At 34.2% G+C, this 17,127-nt stretch overlaps 1 long non-coding RNA gene across 1 annotated transcript; it reads left to right on the forward strand.

Annotated features, from left to right (window-relative positions):
• The first annotated feature begins 218 nt into the window (after positions 1-218).
• Positions 219-16,713, forward strand: LOC144228367 (uncharacterized). Its single transcript, XR_013334172.1, has 4 exons — positions 219-458; positions 1,736-1,811; positions 12,697-12,854; positions 16,424-16,713. It is a non-coding gene; the product is annotated as an uncharacterized LOC144228367 (long non-coding RNA).
• The last annotated feature ends 414 nt before the right edge of the window (positions 16,714-17,127 follow it).

The raw sequence follows: 17,127 nt of genomic DNA on the forward strand, positions 1-17,127 counted from the left end.
AGGTTTTTAGGAACACTGTGTCAAGAACTGGGGCCAAAGATCAAATATTAGAACAAAAGATGCTCTAGTATTCATATCATTCAGGAGATTACAGGGGTTTTAGAAGCTCTGTGCCAGGAGTTGGGGGAAGAGCAAATATATATATATTTCGATGACCTCACAAAGCCATAAGTCCCAGTGTGGTGGTACTTGGAGATGGGCCTTTGGGAGGTGATTAGATGAGATGATGAGGATGGGACCCACATAATGGGATTGGTGCCCTTATAAGAAGTGACATCAGAGAGCTCTCCCTCTGTCTTTCTCCCTCTCTTCTCCCCTCACCCCTTTTTCTTTTCCTGAAATCACACAAAAAAGGTCGTATGAACACATGGTGATGTAGCCACTGCCTACGAGCTGAGAGAAGAGGCCCCAGAATGAAATCCATCCCAGTGGCACCATGATTTTCAACTGCCAGAACTGTGAGTAATCAATTTATTTTGTTTAAGCTGTGGTCTATGGTACTTTGTTATAGCAGCTCAAAAAAAACTAAGATAGTGCCTTTGCTTTAAGTAGCCTCTAATAAATGGAAGACAGATACTTGTTAACATTTTTTATATTTCCAAAATAGTCATGTGTATCACTTAGGGTTTAGTCAGAAAAAGTGGTCAGTTTAGATATTATGAGAATAGAGCATGTGTCTAGAAATCTTGTCTTTACATAAATGCAGAAGAAACTGGGGAAAAGAAGATCATCAAGGAAAATGAGAGAAATACAACAACTGATGATTAATTCAGACATTTCCTTATTTCTTGGTCTTGTTTTGGACTTAATGGCCAATATTTCTGGAAATCATCTGGAGCAGAGAAAGTTGAAGCCATTAGTGCTATTTGTGGTCTCTAATAACACTGAATGATATTTTGGCCTCTCTTAAGATTATGTATCAGCATTTTTCATTATTATGACTTTGAAATAATAAATCCAAGCTAGGTATTTTGACTTCCCTTTGGCATTCAATAACTTTTAATTCTCTGCAAGTGAATTATCGTATCAGACAGAAATCAAATTCTGAAAGTTTGATAGAAATGTTTAGTGTTGTAATTCATGTGGCAAAAATAATTAAAGCAGTTAAACTACAAACTCAGATTTGAATGTTATACTTTAATTTTACTTTTTAATTTTTATTTTAAAACATTTTTAAAATGGTTTATTTATTTCTGAGAGAGAGAGAGAGGCAGCGTTAGCAGGGGATGGTCAGAGAGAGAGGGAGACACAGAATCTGAAACAGGCTCCAGGCTCTGAGCTAGCTGTCAGTACAGAGCCTGACGTGGGGCTTGAACCGACGAACCATGAGATCATGACCTGAGCCGAAGTCGGACACTTAACCGACTGAGCCACACAGGCGCCCCTATATTTTAATTTTAAAAATTGCTCTTCACTTGTTAAAGTATATAATATGGTCACAACCTGATGTTTAAATAGTTTATATCCTTATTTTGTAAATAAAATATCTGTCTCATTAAAGATTTTTTAGAAGAAGTTGACTTGAAATTTTATCTTTTCCCAGTCCAATCAGTGACAGGAAAGTTAAAATAGACAAAGGTTCAGTAACTTTTCCATTTTCCACATACATACATAGATGAGAAAGAGGAAACAAAGATGATGTATGTTTTGTCATGTTCATTCAGATAGCAACAGACTTCATTTTTAACTTTTAATAGAAATAATTCCTTGGTGTTGCTATTTTTTTCCTCTCAAGGAAGAGATAATATGCAAAGACAAGAAGTTAACCACATTTCAGGAGAATAGAAAGTCTGTTGGTGGAATCATATAAGGTAACAGTTTTTCTAATTAAATATTAGGATGTGGTTGTCACAAAAATGTTAGGGAAAATAAAGTAAAATGAACCCTCAGTAATGTTTCCTCAGAGTTAGATTCTAGAAGGACCACGTTAAGGGACAAGGTTCCCAATCATGTCTTTGTCATTGTTCATGTTCTCTGCCTGAATTTTTCTATAGTATTCTCAGAACGAGACCAGCCAAAGATAGAATGATATGTAAGTAACTTGAGGCAATAACTATTGTTTTGAATTTCAGTGACATATTTTATTTCAAATATATTAAGTTTGGATGAATATAATCCTATTTACCTAAAAGATATTAGGAGAATTAAATGAAATAATACCTGAGAAATGGTTTAATCACTATAAACTCTTTCAGGGGTATTATACCCTTTTATGGGCAGTTTTTATTTTCAAGAAGAAAAGAGTCACATAGTTTATAGTGGTTAAAAGAGAAATACATAAAATTCCAGAAATGTTATTTCACATTCAAGAGTAAAAGAAAATGTAAGACTCAATAAAATCCCTCCATCAGAGATGCCTGGTTTATTTGGGGGGAAACAATTTTTCAGATATTTATTATTTGCAAAGAGGCACAGAGAAACATTTCTAGTTTTATACACTTAACATTTCTTTTTAAAAGGAAATTTCAAATGACATCAAAATATGAAAGATAGTCCCCTTGGGAGAGAGGCGGCTGAATGACTAAAGATGAAGATTTCTTAGAGGAAACCCAGAAGAACTCTTTCCACTGTCAAACCTCCTCACTTTCTTTAATTAAATAAGTGAATTGAAAAACGGGAGAAAGGATCTGTGAAATTTTCTCTGGAGACATGTTGAACACTTAGATACCAGAACCCTACGTTAAAATAATGTTCAAAACTGGGAATATTGGGCTAAAGTGCTCACTCTATTTAGTCAGTTGGTATTTTTAAGTGAATTGGAACTAAAAGTAATCAAATAACACAGCTGAAAGGCAACATTTTGAAACATACACTGTAAAAAAACACAATACATGTATATTATAAACATACCCATGTATGTATATAATACACATTTAAAAAATAAAAGTTGCTAATGTGGTTTCTAGAGCAGCATTGTAGATAATTACACAACATACTAATGTAAGTCTCCAAAGAGAATCGCTGGGTGCAAGAGAAGTCAATAATTTGGAAGGATAAAATATTAGAATTTTCATATGTATTTTCTGCTTAAAAGATAAATTGGAAGCACTAAACTTTACTAATATTCAGCATAGGGACTGACATTGTCAGTGTCATTCAATAGAGGTGTAAATGGTCACATAGCCTATATTTAGAAAGGGTCCCCGAAGAATAAATGGGGAAACTAGTATACAAGGTGTTATAATTGACACCCTCACACGTTAATTAGCTTCCTGAATACTGCAACGCATTTCAGTTTCGGCACTACAGAATAGAACAGATGTGCTTTTATTTTATTTTTTTCAAGTATAAGGCTTTTGTAGAAGAGAGGCTTTAAAATGCAATGTAAAAAAGATGAAGCGTAAGAATAAAAATGTTTTATTTTACGTAGAGCTTCACTAATTATCTTATGACAGAAAATTTAACATCAAAAAACTGAACAATTTTTGAAAAGTATTGTAAAACAGAAAATTTTTAAAAATTTTTCTAAAAAGGGTTAATATCTAAAATATATAAGGAATTGATACAACTTAATAGCAAAACAAACAAGCCATTGTATTAAAAAGTGGGCAAAGGACTGAAATAGATATTTTTCCAAAGAAAACATAGAAATGTCAACAAGTATATGAAAAGGTGCTAAACATCACCAATCAGAAGGGGAATGCAAATCAAAACCAGTAAATGTCCCTTCACACATGTTAGAATGGGCTTTATTTAAAAAGGTAAGACATAAAAAGTGTTGGTGAGGATGTTTAGTAAAGGAAACATTTGTGCACTTTTTGTTGGAAGAATAGAAATTGATACAACTATTAGGAAAACAACATGGAGCTTCCTACAAATACTAGAAATAGAACTACTATGTGTTCCAGTAGTTATGCATGTGAAGAAGAGGAAATTACTGTCTCAAGAGCTATCTGCACTCTTATGTTCATTGCAACATTATTTAAAAGAGCCAACACATGGAAACAACCCAAATCTTCATCCACAGATGAAAGGGATAAAGAAAATGTAATATATTATTAGTCATAATAAAGAAGGGAATCCTACTGTTTATGACAACATAGAAGGGCATTATCCTAAGTGAAATTGCCAGACAGACAAAGACAAATACTGCATAATCTCACATGTGGAATCTAAGGAAGTCAAACTCATTGAACAGAAAGTAGATTGGTTGCCAGGGCCTGGGTGGTGGGGAAAATGAGAAGATACTGGTCAAAAGATTCAAACTTCCATTTATAAGACAAATAAAATCTTGGAATCTAATGTACAGCATGGTGATTATAGTTGATAATACTGTGTACTAATTTGAAATTTGCTAAGAGAGTAGATATTAAGTATTCTCACCCTAAAAAAAAGGTAACTTTGGGAAGTGATGGATGTGTTACCTAACCTTATTGTGGTAATTATTTTCACGTTATATAGTATAATAAATCATCATACTGTATACCTTAAACTTACACAATGGTATATGTCAATATAATTAACTAGATAAATACATAAAGCCCCACAAAACTGGGAAAATACACTTAAAAATAAGATCACTTATGTGAAAGGTAAGAAAAGTAACATCTCAGGAATTTTATCTTCATTTAATTTTACCATTGCTATAGTGGGAATAAAGCCTTCACTGAGAGCCAGAAGCTTCTCTTACAAAAAGCCTTAAAGAAGAAAATGTAAAAGTACTAATGAAGAATATGGTACATTTCAACTTTCTTTAATGTTGTATTTGCATATTATATTTTATAGATTGTTATGCATATCTGTGGGCTAGANGATGAAGAATATGGTACATTTCAGCTTTCTTTAATGTTGTACAGAAATTTGCATATTATATTTTATAGATTGTTATGCATATCTGTGGGCTAGATTTGGAAATATTAAGATTTTCAAATGTCCATATTAGTCAAAAATAATCTTCTTTTTTAATGCCTGCTAGAGAGAAGTGAATGAATTGATCTTTGGGATCATTACTACAGAGAATTGAATGATTTTTCACTGGCTTTTGTACATTGTTATTAACTTTTGTAAGCATTTAAGGAAGATAAAGTATTTCTATGTTACTGTTCTTAACTCTTATTTTTTTTTCCCCTCTCATCCTTGGCTAAGGTATTTCTAGTGAGTATCACTGAATAAAATATTACTCTGGATAAAGAAAAACAGTGATAGGTAATGGAACAATACTTGTTTCCCCTTTACTCATTAGTATTCTTGACCCTTGGCATCAGCAAACTTATTTTATGCTGTTATGTTTAAAGATGCATCTAAGTGACAGAGACTCCATTTAAAAAATGAGGTTAAGAATTGTTCATTTGAATGCTATTACATAAAAATCATCTGTTTTTAGGAGAATCTGGGTGGCTCAGTCAGTTAAGTGCCCAAGTCTTGATTTCAGTTCCAGTCATGATCTCATGGTTCATGAAATCGAGCCCCATGTTAGCTCCATGCTGACTGTGTGGAGCCTGCTTGGGATTCTCTCTCTCTCTCTGTTGCTCTCTTTCTTGCCCTCTCCCCTGCTCGTGCTCTTTCTCTCTCTCTTTCAAAATAAGTAAACTTTTTTTTTAAAAAGAAGTCATCAGTTTTTAGTTAGGCAAAGTTGTACATATATAATATTCCTACTAAATTGTTACTCATAAAAATAAATGGAATAGAAGTTTGTGCCTAGGAATTTCATGAATATTTATATGTAGTTTTACAAAAGAATTTTAATACATTTGAAGAAAAAGACTATTATGTTTTTATCCTTTCGTACCTGTTTTGTATAGGACTATTTTGGTAAAATAATATTTTCTTTGCCATATGTCAGGTTATAGCAAAGGTAGAGCAGATTATGATGAATACATTTGCAAGCAGAATGGTAACCCCTAACCATAATTTTTTTTAAAAAAACTCTAAGAATTTCCACTAATATTAAAGCAAATCAAACAATATACCACCCTTTCTGCCCCTGTGGTTCTTATATGTAATAAATAATGCAGAAATATTTTAGACAGTTCAAATACTTCTGTAAAGCTACTTCAAATCTTATATCTTGGAGATGCCTGCATGGTACAGTCAGTTCAGGTGTTGATGGTGTCAAACCCACTTGGGATTCTGTCTCTCCTTCTCTCTGCCCCTCTTAGCTTGTGCTCTCTCTCAAAATTAATAAATTTTAAAATATCCTATTTCTTTAATTAATACAAGTGTTAAAAATATATGTACATTCTATATGAGATATATGTTATTTAATATACTTTTGTTCTTTCTGATTGATGCAACTAGTTAAAAATGACAAAAATTGGTATGATGAAATGCAAGAAATGCAAAGAAATATGAAACATTCTAAATAAATCAATGTACATTTCAAGATACACTATTTTGAGAGTAAATAAATGTCATGTAAACACTTATTTGCTTGTACTTTTCAACAAATACTCAACAAAATTATACTGCATTAATATTCTTAAAATAATAAAATATGCTATTTATTTACATGGTATGTAATAGACTCAAGGATAGTTTGTCATGTTTGATCCACTTATCATTAAGTTTTTTATTGATCTACTAGAAAGATATTACTCATCATTTACATACAAAGGAACCAATGTTCAGAGAACCTCAAGGCCATGTTATAACTACTATGTGGTGACATTAGCAGTGAAAGCTATGCTTTCTGATAACCCTGATTACTTCCCAATGTCACATATATTTTATAGCATATTTACCAATTCATTATTTCTATATTAGCCATCTGGAAATATGTTTAAAAAATTGGAGATGGTCCCATATAGTGAATTAGAGAGTAAGTTTTAGGATCCAACAGATGTCTTCAGATTTCCCTCAATCATGTCTGCTAGATGATCCAGCACATGTTGCATGACTGGGGATAAGAATGAGATACATCTGCAGTTATTTTTATTTCACTGCTCATCTATCTCAGGTGGCAAAAGCACAATACAGAAGGATTGGATAATTGTGGTTATCCTAAGATTATCCTAAGACTATATCATTCTGCTCAGGCTGCCATAATCAAATACCACAGAATGAGTGGCTTAAACTACAGGACTGTATTTTCTCACGGTTTTGGTGGCTAGAAGTCCAAGATCAAGGTGCCTACATGGAAATTCTTCTGTGTGGTGTGCAGACAGAGACAGAGACAGATCTCTAGTGTCTCTTTCTTTTCTTTAAAGATACCAGTCTTAGTGGATTAGAATCTCACCCTTAAAATCTCTTTTTCCCCCTAGTTGTCTCCTGGAATGCCCAGATAGTCTTACTGAAGGCTAGCACTTTTAATATATGAATTATGTGCTGGGGGAGTGAGGGGGCACACAATTCAGTCTATAACATTCAATAAAAAAATTGGATTGAGAGATGAAATACTTAACATCAGGGACCCAAACAGTATAGCTAAAAGATTTGGAAGAAAACATGTGAGTTGAGTGTATTTACTACAAATTACTCATTAATTTATTCATGCTTAAAACAAATACTTCTTCCAGCATTTGCTGTATGCTGAGCCATCTTCTACGTGCTGGTAATGACACAGTTAATCAGCATTTTCACCTGACTAGGTTTTTTGGAGGCTTAGTCCATTTCAAGAAAAAAAGGAGAAAACAATCAGCGTTTATTGTTGTTGTTTTTGCTGTTGTTGTTGTTTGGTAACATTATGGTTAAGATTACCAGGAAAAGAAGCAAAGGTCAAGATCAACCACCTCACATTATTCCATCAGCCATTGTTACCATCAGCCTTTAGAGCATCCTTAGAAAATTAAGTGGAGCAGCTACCATATATTTGTTCCTAGTTCTTCCTGTGGTAGAAGGATAAAGAGAAGTGTTTTCACATGGAAATTACTATTTTTTCACACTCATCATGTCTAACTACAAATATGGCCATTGTGAGAATGGTACCCTATATTTTATAAAAAGTATAAAACAAAGTAGAAGATTTAGATACAATAACTACATTTCTTTTCTTAAAATATTTATTTATTTTGGGTGGGGGAGGCAGAGAGAGACAGAGACAGAGAATCCCCAGCAGGCTCTACAGCTGCCAGCAGAGTCTGATGGGGGGCTCAAAACCTGATCTCTTGTGAGTGAGATCATGACCTGAGCTAAAAGCAAGAGATAGATGCTTAACCAATGGAGCCACCCAGGCACCCCAAGATACAATAGCTACATTTCTAAGTTATGGTTCTTATTACTAACCTTCTCTTTCTCTTGATGAATAAAAGAGATATTGAGATTTAAATATGAGAATATGGTTTTCTATTTCGATCTCATGCTAGTAAGTTATTCCTTTTTAAATGATGAAATTCATTATTTTTTTTGACATGTGAACAGCTTTTTTATTTTAATTTTTTTGAGTACAGTTAACTTGTGTTACATTAGTTTTAGGTGTAAAACATAGTTATTCAGCATCTCTATAGGTTATGCTTGCAATGATAAAATTAATTAATTCTTAAAGAAGTTAATATCAGGCAAGTGAAAATATGTTTTGACTATTTTTAGTACAAAAAAGAATGTTTAGAGGTATAATTTTAGAGATCTTTAAAGAGTAAATTAGTGGTTCATGCTTAATTCTAAGAGGTAGCTTAAACTCTTCAAATGTTAATTTATTCAACATATATTTATTGATTTATCTACTGTGGGATGGACATAATTACAGCTATAGTTTATATAGTGGTAAAGAAAGAAGACAAGGTTCTACTTTTATGGAACTTATATTCTAATGGTGGTGATGGAGGATAGAGAGGTAATAAATATGTAAATAAGGGAATACTAACAAGTGTGATAAATAAATGTCACTATAACAGTTAAGCAGGTGGTATAATATGACAATAAATGGCTTATCTTTAATTGTATGTATACATAAGGTTTGGATTAGGAAGGGACTCTTAAAATGGGATCTAAATGACCAGATGCAGTTCACCTTGTACACATTTTGAGAACAGCTTTTCTAGGACATAACTTCCCTAAAGCAGACACGTGCTTCACATCATGAGGATACGAAAAAAATACAAAAGTATAGTAAAGAGGAAAATGACGATAAGGGTGAAATGGTGGGAGAGTCAACAAGTCAACAGAGTAATAGATCTAGAGTTTGTTTTCACTGAAATGGCCAGTCACTACAGCAGAAATGACATAAATTTTTAGGTAGGGGTGTGTGTGTGTGTGTGTGTGTTTAAATTTCCTTGGATACTCAGTGGATAGGTGCAGGTAGAAGGCCCAGAGAAAAGGTAGGAAAAACTGATGTGGATGACATTGCAGTGTTTAAGGTAAGAAAACATCATGTCTTGGGCTATTATTGTCATCTTGTAGACAGTAAGAAGGCAAGTATCTTAAAGTGAGATTAGATCAGCTTTCTCACTGGTTTGAATGTGTGTGAGAAATGATATCTCCTGAAGAATGACTTGGGAGGGAGTAAGCTCTTACAAAAATGACATGGCAGTTACCATTTATTTGATAAAGAAGATTGGGTGAGGAACAGTATATGGGCTGGAAATTTGAAATACAAGTTAGAAGTTTAGAGGTAAGATCATGTTGAAGGTAGAGTTCTGGTTGTCATCAGAACAGGGATTTGTTTAGAGCCACGTTACTAGAGGACATTATGTAGAAAAGAGGCCCAGCACCCAGTAGTGGGACATTATAATATTCATAAGTTCCTTTTTCATGCATTCGTCTTCAAATTCAATCTTACATTAACTGAATTCTTGGATCCAGGCATTCCAACTGTATAGTTCTGGTAGGTAGAAAGTCTAAAGGTCAATAACATCATGTTGTAACATTTTCACATTCACAAAACCTAACTATATGCCTATATATGCACCTAGATTCTCACTTAAAATATGAAATGGCTGCTCTCTGCATATTCCAGTTTTGAATAGCTGAACTTCCTTAGTGGCAACTCAAGGCTATATAATAAAAATTTCCAGCAGTATGTGGAGCCTGAGTTGCTCAGTAGGTTAAGTGTCCAATTTCAGCTCAGGTCGTGATCTCACAGTTTATGGGTTCAAGCTCTATGTTGGGCTCTGCCTTGATGGCTCAGAGCCTGGAGCCTGCTTCAGATATTGTGTCTCCCTCTTGCCTTATGCCCCTCCCCAACTTGTGCGTGTGCTTTTTTTCTCTTTCTCTCTCAGAAATGAATAAACTTTTAAAAAAATTTCCAGCAATAAAAGTGGAAATCTATTATAACATATCCTCAAAAACCATCAGTATGAACTGAAATTGCATACCTCTGTTGAAGCTCTAACACCTGATGTGTCTGCCTTTGGAAATAGGGCATTTAAAGAAGCAATAATGGTTAAATGAGGTCTTTAGGGTGGGGCCCTAGTCCAGTATGATGGGGGTTTTCATAAGAAGAGGAACAAACACAGCAGAAAGGCCATATGTGGACAAGAGAGAAAGCATTCTCTGTGAGCCTTCAGAAGAAATCAATTGCGCTGGCACCTTGTTCTTGGACTTCCAGTCTCCCAGACTGTGGAAAAATGAATTTCTGGTGTTTAAGCCATGCAGTCTGTCATATTCTGTCATGGCAGCCCCAGAAAACTAATATAGTTACGTTAATAACTAATAAGTAATGTGGCATAACTTCTATTATATATGTGATTGGTTGAAGGAGTTACTAGTCCTTGCAGATCTTAGGAAACGGTTCTTAATGAGAAGATCACCATGTAACCTGCATTCATGTTTTAAAGTGATCACATATTATTATTAGCTTTATGTTAGTATTAAAAATCTATCCTTTCTTGCTTATATTTAGACTCATGTTATTACCTTTGTGAGAACTTTGCCTATAATAATCTGTGATCATTTGTTAATAAAACCCATGGTGATAAGTTTGTGATAAGAATTACCTTGTGATAACATTGCACTGACAGACTCTGAGCTCTGTGTTTATGTTTTATTCTTTTTTTGGTAGCTGGAGATACATTGTCGTATGACATTATGTAAGTTTAAGGTGTGTAATGTGTTGATTTGAAACATTTCTATATGGCGATATGATTACCACCTTAGTGTTAGATAATACCTCTATCACATCACCTAAATTATCTTTTGTGTGTGTGTGTGTGTGAGGGTTTCTAAGATGCAATTTTGTCATAACCATCAAATTGTCCATGTATTTGTTATTGCAATAGAATTACACATACTCTTCTTCTACCTAGCAGAAGCAGTTACGCACATAGAAAAAAGGAAACCTGCTGTTAAGTTAACATTATTTGAAATCTCTACTATCAATCCCTTTATGCCTTGACTCAATGTTCTCAGTTTATTGGTTTTTCTTTTTAAGCAACTTGTATTCAAGAAGAAATACATTCTCAATTTATTTGATAAAACTTTTGAAATTAGGGTGATCATTCAGTACCACTAACATCAGTTTTATATTTTAGAAAAAAATATTCCTGGGTGCTTTCAAATGAATGGTAGGTAAATTCAAGAGATTGGATTTCACGATAAATGAGGAAGACGCTTCGGTTTGTCTTCAAGGTTTCTTTGCATATACTAGTTTCTTTTCCTGGAAGATGTTTTCTTCTTATACTTAATTTTTAAATGATAAGTAACCTGTTTCTCTGTTTATATTTTCCCATTAGTGTTATCTTTAATGGCCTGGTATGTAAGAGTAACTTAGTAGAGCATTTACAATGAAGTTCAATGAACACTATAAATTATTAAAATATCTTTTCTATTAGGAGCCAATATACAGACAGCTCCTACTATAATCTTTTCAGTCTCTAAGAGATTTACTAGAGAAATTGCACCCAAATGATGTACTCTCTAACATATTACAAAGTTAATACTAAGATCCTGGTTTATGTTCATTGCTGAAATTCATTGTAGACATGTCCAAACAGGCTGACTACCAATAAGAATTTGTTCTTTATTACTGTCTATCACATTAAACTATGTGGGATAATTAAGTGAAGTTTATCTACTTCTAAATATCATCAAACCTTTTTTTTCTTTTTGCCTGGTTTGGTTCTGGGCAAATTAAATATATCTGAATGAAGAATATTTACCCTGAAGAAATAAGCATCATTGCCGTAGATTGATATAGCGAAGGATTGGAGAGTGAAGAATCTTCATTAAAAATGAAACACTCTGTGAATTAAGTGGAAGAAAAAGTATTATATTTTGAACAGGAGGAAAATAGCACTGTTTTTCTACATCAGACAGACACTCAGTCAAAATGCTATTGCATATCTGGCTAAGTTTGGGGCTATTACCTAAATGGAAAGAAAATGTATTTGTAAAAGATGTTTTGTACACAAAAACCTGCATTTATATATTATGTACATAACATTTACTACTTAGCTTCTATGGAAACAGATGCTATACAAATGTGTAATTCGGTAATTGTTCATGGGATAGGTGAATTGAGAATTTTTATGTCCATGACTGGAGTTTTTAAATATAATAAAAACAAACATCTTCCATTTTTTCTTTCCGAAGTGTTATTCATTATCCTCTGTTGTTCCCCCTTAGCTATAATTGCAATTGAGCACTGATATTTTTGGCCCAAATTTTGGTCTAAACAAGGTTGGTCAACGTCCTCACAAAAGGCACATAAAGTGAAATTGTCTGAGTCAAATGTTCTCTCTTTATTAACATGGTCTACTTGTTCTGTCGCATTTTGTTTCTGCTCCTCATATTTTGAAAATTTCACCTTGGGGGACAAGCAGAAGAACCGTTTCTGTGGGAGAAATGAGTGATGGTCACAGGAGACTCTTATTTGGCTTTCCGTAGGCAATGATATGCCAAGTCAAATGAATTAAACATGAGCTAACTACTAGAACAGAGGATGGAAGAAAGGCCATGAACAGTTTCCATGCACTAAGAAAGAGTGGACACTGGAGAATAGTCCCAGTCCTGGAAAGAACATGGAAGCCAGAATAAAGGGAGACGTAAGTATTATGGTGCTTATCATGGAGGATGGTGCTTATCATGGAGGCTGACTTTATAAGACAGTAAGGACAGAGATAAGCTTTGCAACCTCAAAAGAAATCACTTTTCTTAGATCTGTGGGAATTATTTTATAGCAGCAGTACTGTTGACATGCATGCCCTCCTGTCTGCTGCTTTGCCTAAAGTTCTCACTTTGCTCTTTTAATCTCTTCCTGATTTTCCGCCTTTGCCATCGTGAGTTCAAGACTTGCTGGTTCTTTATGTTTCACTTCCATGTACAGGTTTATTGCCTGCTTCAATCTCTTGTACCAGTTTGCTGTTTGTTTGTTTGTTTTTTATCCCCCAGCTCATGATGTCTGATCTTTTTTCAGATGGGTTCATGCCTTTCCTACAATTTGAACTTATGCTCAACATGAGCATTATGGAAAATGTGGTAAATCATTGCTTGCACCAGGCAGGCACACACAGAAAGATTCCTGCATAGTTCACTGAAATAATTTCCTGTGTAGCCTACTCTATGTTCTGCTGTAGCTTACCTTCAGTTTGCAGTTTCCAAGGTAACAGCTTCCCTGCACACTTGAGTATGGTCATATAGCTTTCAGTCTCCTTTGGAGTCAGCAAGATATTGGGCCCAACCTATAATCATCTCTCTTTTTTTTTTTTTCTTAAAGCATCTGAAGCTGGGGTAGAAAGTTAATGCAGTAGTAGAGAGTGGCTTACAGCCAGTAGGCAAGGTGATCTGACTTTAAATTTCCAATTCCTCATTCAAACAGACTTCTAATGTGTCCACCGGAAATTATATATACTGTAAGGACATCTTTACTGACACTATTCTTTTCAAGTTCAAGGATTCCTTGATTCGACAATCACAGCCCCATTGTTTTCTGGTTTGGGGCCAGGGATTATGCTCCCTTGGAGTGACCGAGTTTTGGTTCATTCGCTTGTGACCTTTCCCTAGGAGTCTACCTTAATCCTGAGCATCTGCTGCCTTATTTCCAAGATGACATCTCTTATATTCTTACCAGGTTTCTACGTAAGATTTATGGGCATTCCAGGGCAGACAAGGATGAACACAAGTATATGTCCAGATTCCGCTGTTTCACATTCTCTAGTGGGTCACCATCATTGGCATTATAAACCCAATCCAAGACTATAAGAACTTGAATACTAGTTAAAAGAGAATTTGTCTCTTAAAGGGAAATCTCAGGAGAGCCAAAGTGTCCTTTTGGCAGCCAGGATTTACTGCACAGAAATTCTGAGTCCTTTTAGTTTTACCACTTAGTGAACTAGGGGTGTATGAGGAGGATCTGAGCCCTAACAGGCTCCAGCTGTTGCCATTATTCCTTTATAAGAATTATACACCTTGCCCCTTTTCTTTCAAAAAACCAACAAAAGTTTGATTAATTTACCTAGTTTCTGCCCATTTTATGCAGTCTTAAATCCCCGTTTTGATGTTCAGTGTAGGCATGGCTCTTTGTAACCACAACTGTAGAGTGTCCAGATTTTTCAGTCTATCCTGGTCAGAGCTTAGTGTTAGCTCTTACAAATCAGAACACCAGAGACTGACCTCTGGTTGGTGAGTAGGATGCCCTCTTCAGAGAGAGTGAAGGGTAGCAAAGCTAGTGTAGTGTTCAATCTTTGATTCTGCTTCATGGTACTCAGCTTGCCACCATCTGTCCAATTTCTCCTCCATCACAGGGAAAATGTAGTTAATGATTTAGCTCCCTTTTGATCTCAGAACATTTTCACCATTGTTACTTTCACCTTTGACTTCCATAGATTTCCTTCAGATCCTCTTAATCCATTTGCAACGCATTCATCCTTTCTTTTCTAGAAGGCCATGTGTTTGTTGGTATCACATGCTCATTGCCAAGATTGTCAAAAGCTGTGAAGAGTCTAGGATTTTATCTCACTTGTAAACTAATTTATGGATGCTGTGAGACTGAGTATATTACTTTTCTTTCCTAGTGTGCACACGTGTAATTTTCATGGGTATAAAAGTCTGTATAATAGTTTGAAGACAGCATGTAGATGTCTTCAGCATATAGGTGGGAGTGACATAGTGGACTAGTTACAGCTTGACAAGGTTTGTCTTCTTGTCACTGCTATTTAAGGGAAAGAGCCTTAATCTTTTAGTGTTATAATTTGTAAGTTATATAAATTGGAATAGGAATGCATGGATCTCTTTGTATGCTAAACGATACTTGTGAGGGAAGCTGAATTCCAACTAAATGACCTTAATATTGCATTTATTTATAGAAAAATAGCCTGGGTTTCATAAAGAAAATGAGAAATTAACTCTTATAATGGATAACTAATGCTACTAGTTCAGTAGTTTTCTATAAAATAAAGATTTCTGACATTTTCATAGTAATAACTTCTTAAAGTTGGCATCCTACTTAGCAAAATGATGCAATGAATTCAAATTTTTTCATGTCTCTCTATGAAAAATGGAAACTTGTTTTCAGAAAGTGCCTGACTGTGTATAAAATCTTTTATTGAACAACTGATAAAAAAGGACCTGTTTTATTTGATGAACTATCTATTTGGTTTTATGCCTGTGAAACTAGAACAATTTCATCAAGGTATTAGTAAGTCGTGTTACCTCTGGTATCTGAAGATGAAAACATAATAGGTCTATCTTCAGAGAAACATTTTAGAAATCATCTGTTGGGTGAACCAATTACTCACTCGAAGGCATCTTATCTAATTAAATCCTACATCAGAATTTTCCAGAGTGTGACTTTTGGGAAATAAAAGGTGTCTTTAGTCTGATCTTTGTTTCTTAAATGAAGAAAGTTAGACTCAAAAGACATTTTAGTAATGAATCTTGAGGTTGAATGTAGTGCATTGAGTCGAGTTTGCCTTATGTTATTTACATTCTCACCGGAGCAAGTTTTGTTGAAATACACATGCTTATATCTTGCAAAATAAAGCATGTTAGGTCACTGAACCTTTTAAGTACTCATATAGAAGATGAGTTAACATTCCAGAACAATCACTAATGTTTAAGTTCCATTATTAAGATAAGTATTTCTTTATTTTCATCTTGTGAAAATGCAGAAAATACAATATCAAAACAATTGATGCTTGGAGCCATCACTAAAGAGGTTGTTGACCTTCTAGAATTTCTGACTGCATTTCAATACCTTCTGGCAAGTCTTGTCTCAGATTTAACACATAGTATATGAAGGTAGTAAATAATCATTTTACAGAAGGAAGTAGCCAGAGAAACAAAACAATATTGAAATGAGCAAAAGACCAAAAACATATTCATTCAAGAAAATAACATTAACTAAAATTTCAATTAATATGCAAAGATCTCTCCTTTCATTTAGTAGATTTTAGATGCATATCTGTGACCCACCTATTTTAGGGAGTACATCTTAGGATATTATTTTATGAGATTTTGAAGCAACACATCTCCTTCTCACATTATTTATGAAATCATGTTATGATTATCTAGTAATTATCCTTAAGGAGCTTAGTCAAAATTTATTTTGTATACAAACATATTATCTAGAGAATTACTATTAATTTTAAAATATGATATTGTTCCTATCTTTCAGAAATAATAAATCTAAGTTTGACTTTCTGAAGCAAAGACTGTTGAAAGCACATTTTGGCTAAGTATGTTCATATATTCAGTCAACAACATGACATATACCAAGCAGCCACTGACCAAGTATTCTTGAGACATGTTTTGGAGAAGAAGAAATGATTCCTTAGGGTGGCTGGTTCTCTTTGTAGGGGGATGCCAGGAAGGATACTGGACTTGAAGACAAAGGAACCTGTAAACTATGGAAAACGTGCACTTGTTCAACTCCAAATATGAAGTTACCTCTCACAAACTGGAAAACTGACTCATTTGTTGTATAAAGCTGCATTCCTCAGAATTTATGTATTATTTTTAGCATTTTATGCATTTTTAATCACAAAAAAAGACCTTGTTTAAGAAACCTTAAGGCAGTATCAGAAACATATGTTCATTCTACATGGTTTGAAATGCTTCCTGTTAACCTACAGGGGAAAAAAAAACCCAGTCCTGTTCTATTAGGTGCTTAGTAAGCAAAGGTGCTGTTGCATGCGAAGGGCCTATGAAAAGAAATGTGTAGTTAATGGATATAATCCTTATTTTCATAGATAAACAATTTCACACTCAATAAAAGTAATGGGTATGTGTTTTGCACTTTCTTTGCAGATTGAGAATGTGAAGTGCCATTACAGGTTCTGGGATGGTAACAATTGCTGAAATGAAAGCAATCAAATGTGC

The sequence above is a fragment of the Crocuta crocuta genome, unplaced genomic scaffold (genome assembly GCF_008692635.1).
Source record: "Crocuta crocuta isolate KB4526 unplaced genomic scaffold, BGI_CrCroc_1.0 scaffold369, whole genome shotgun sequence".
NCBI classification, from domain to species: domain Eukaryota; kingdom Metazoa; phylum Chordata; class Mammalia; order Carnivora; family Hyaenidae; genus Crocuta; species Crocuta crocuta.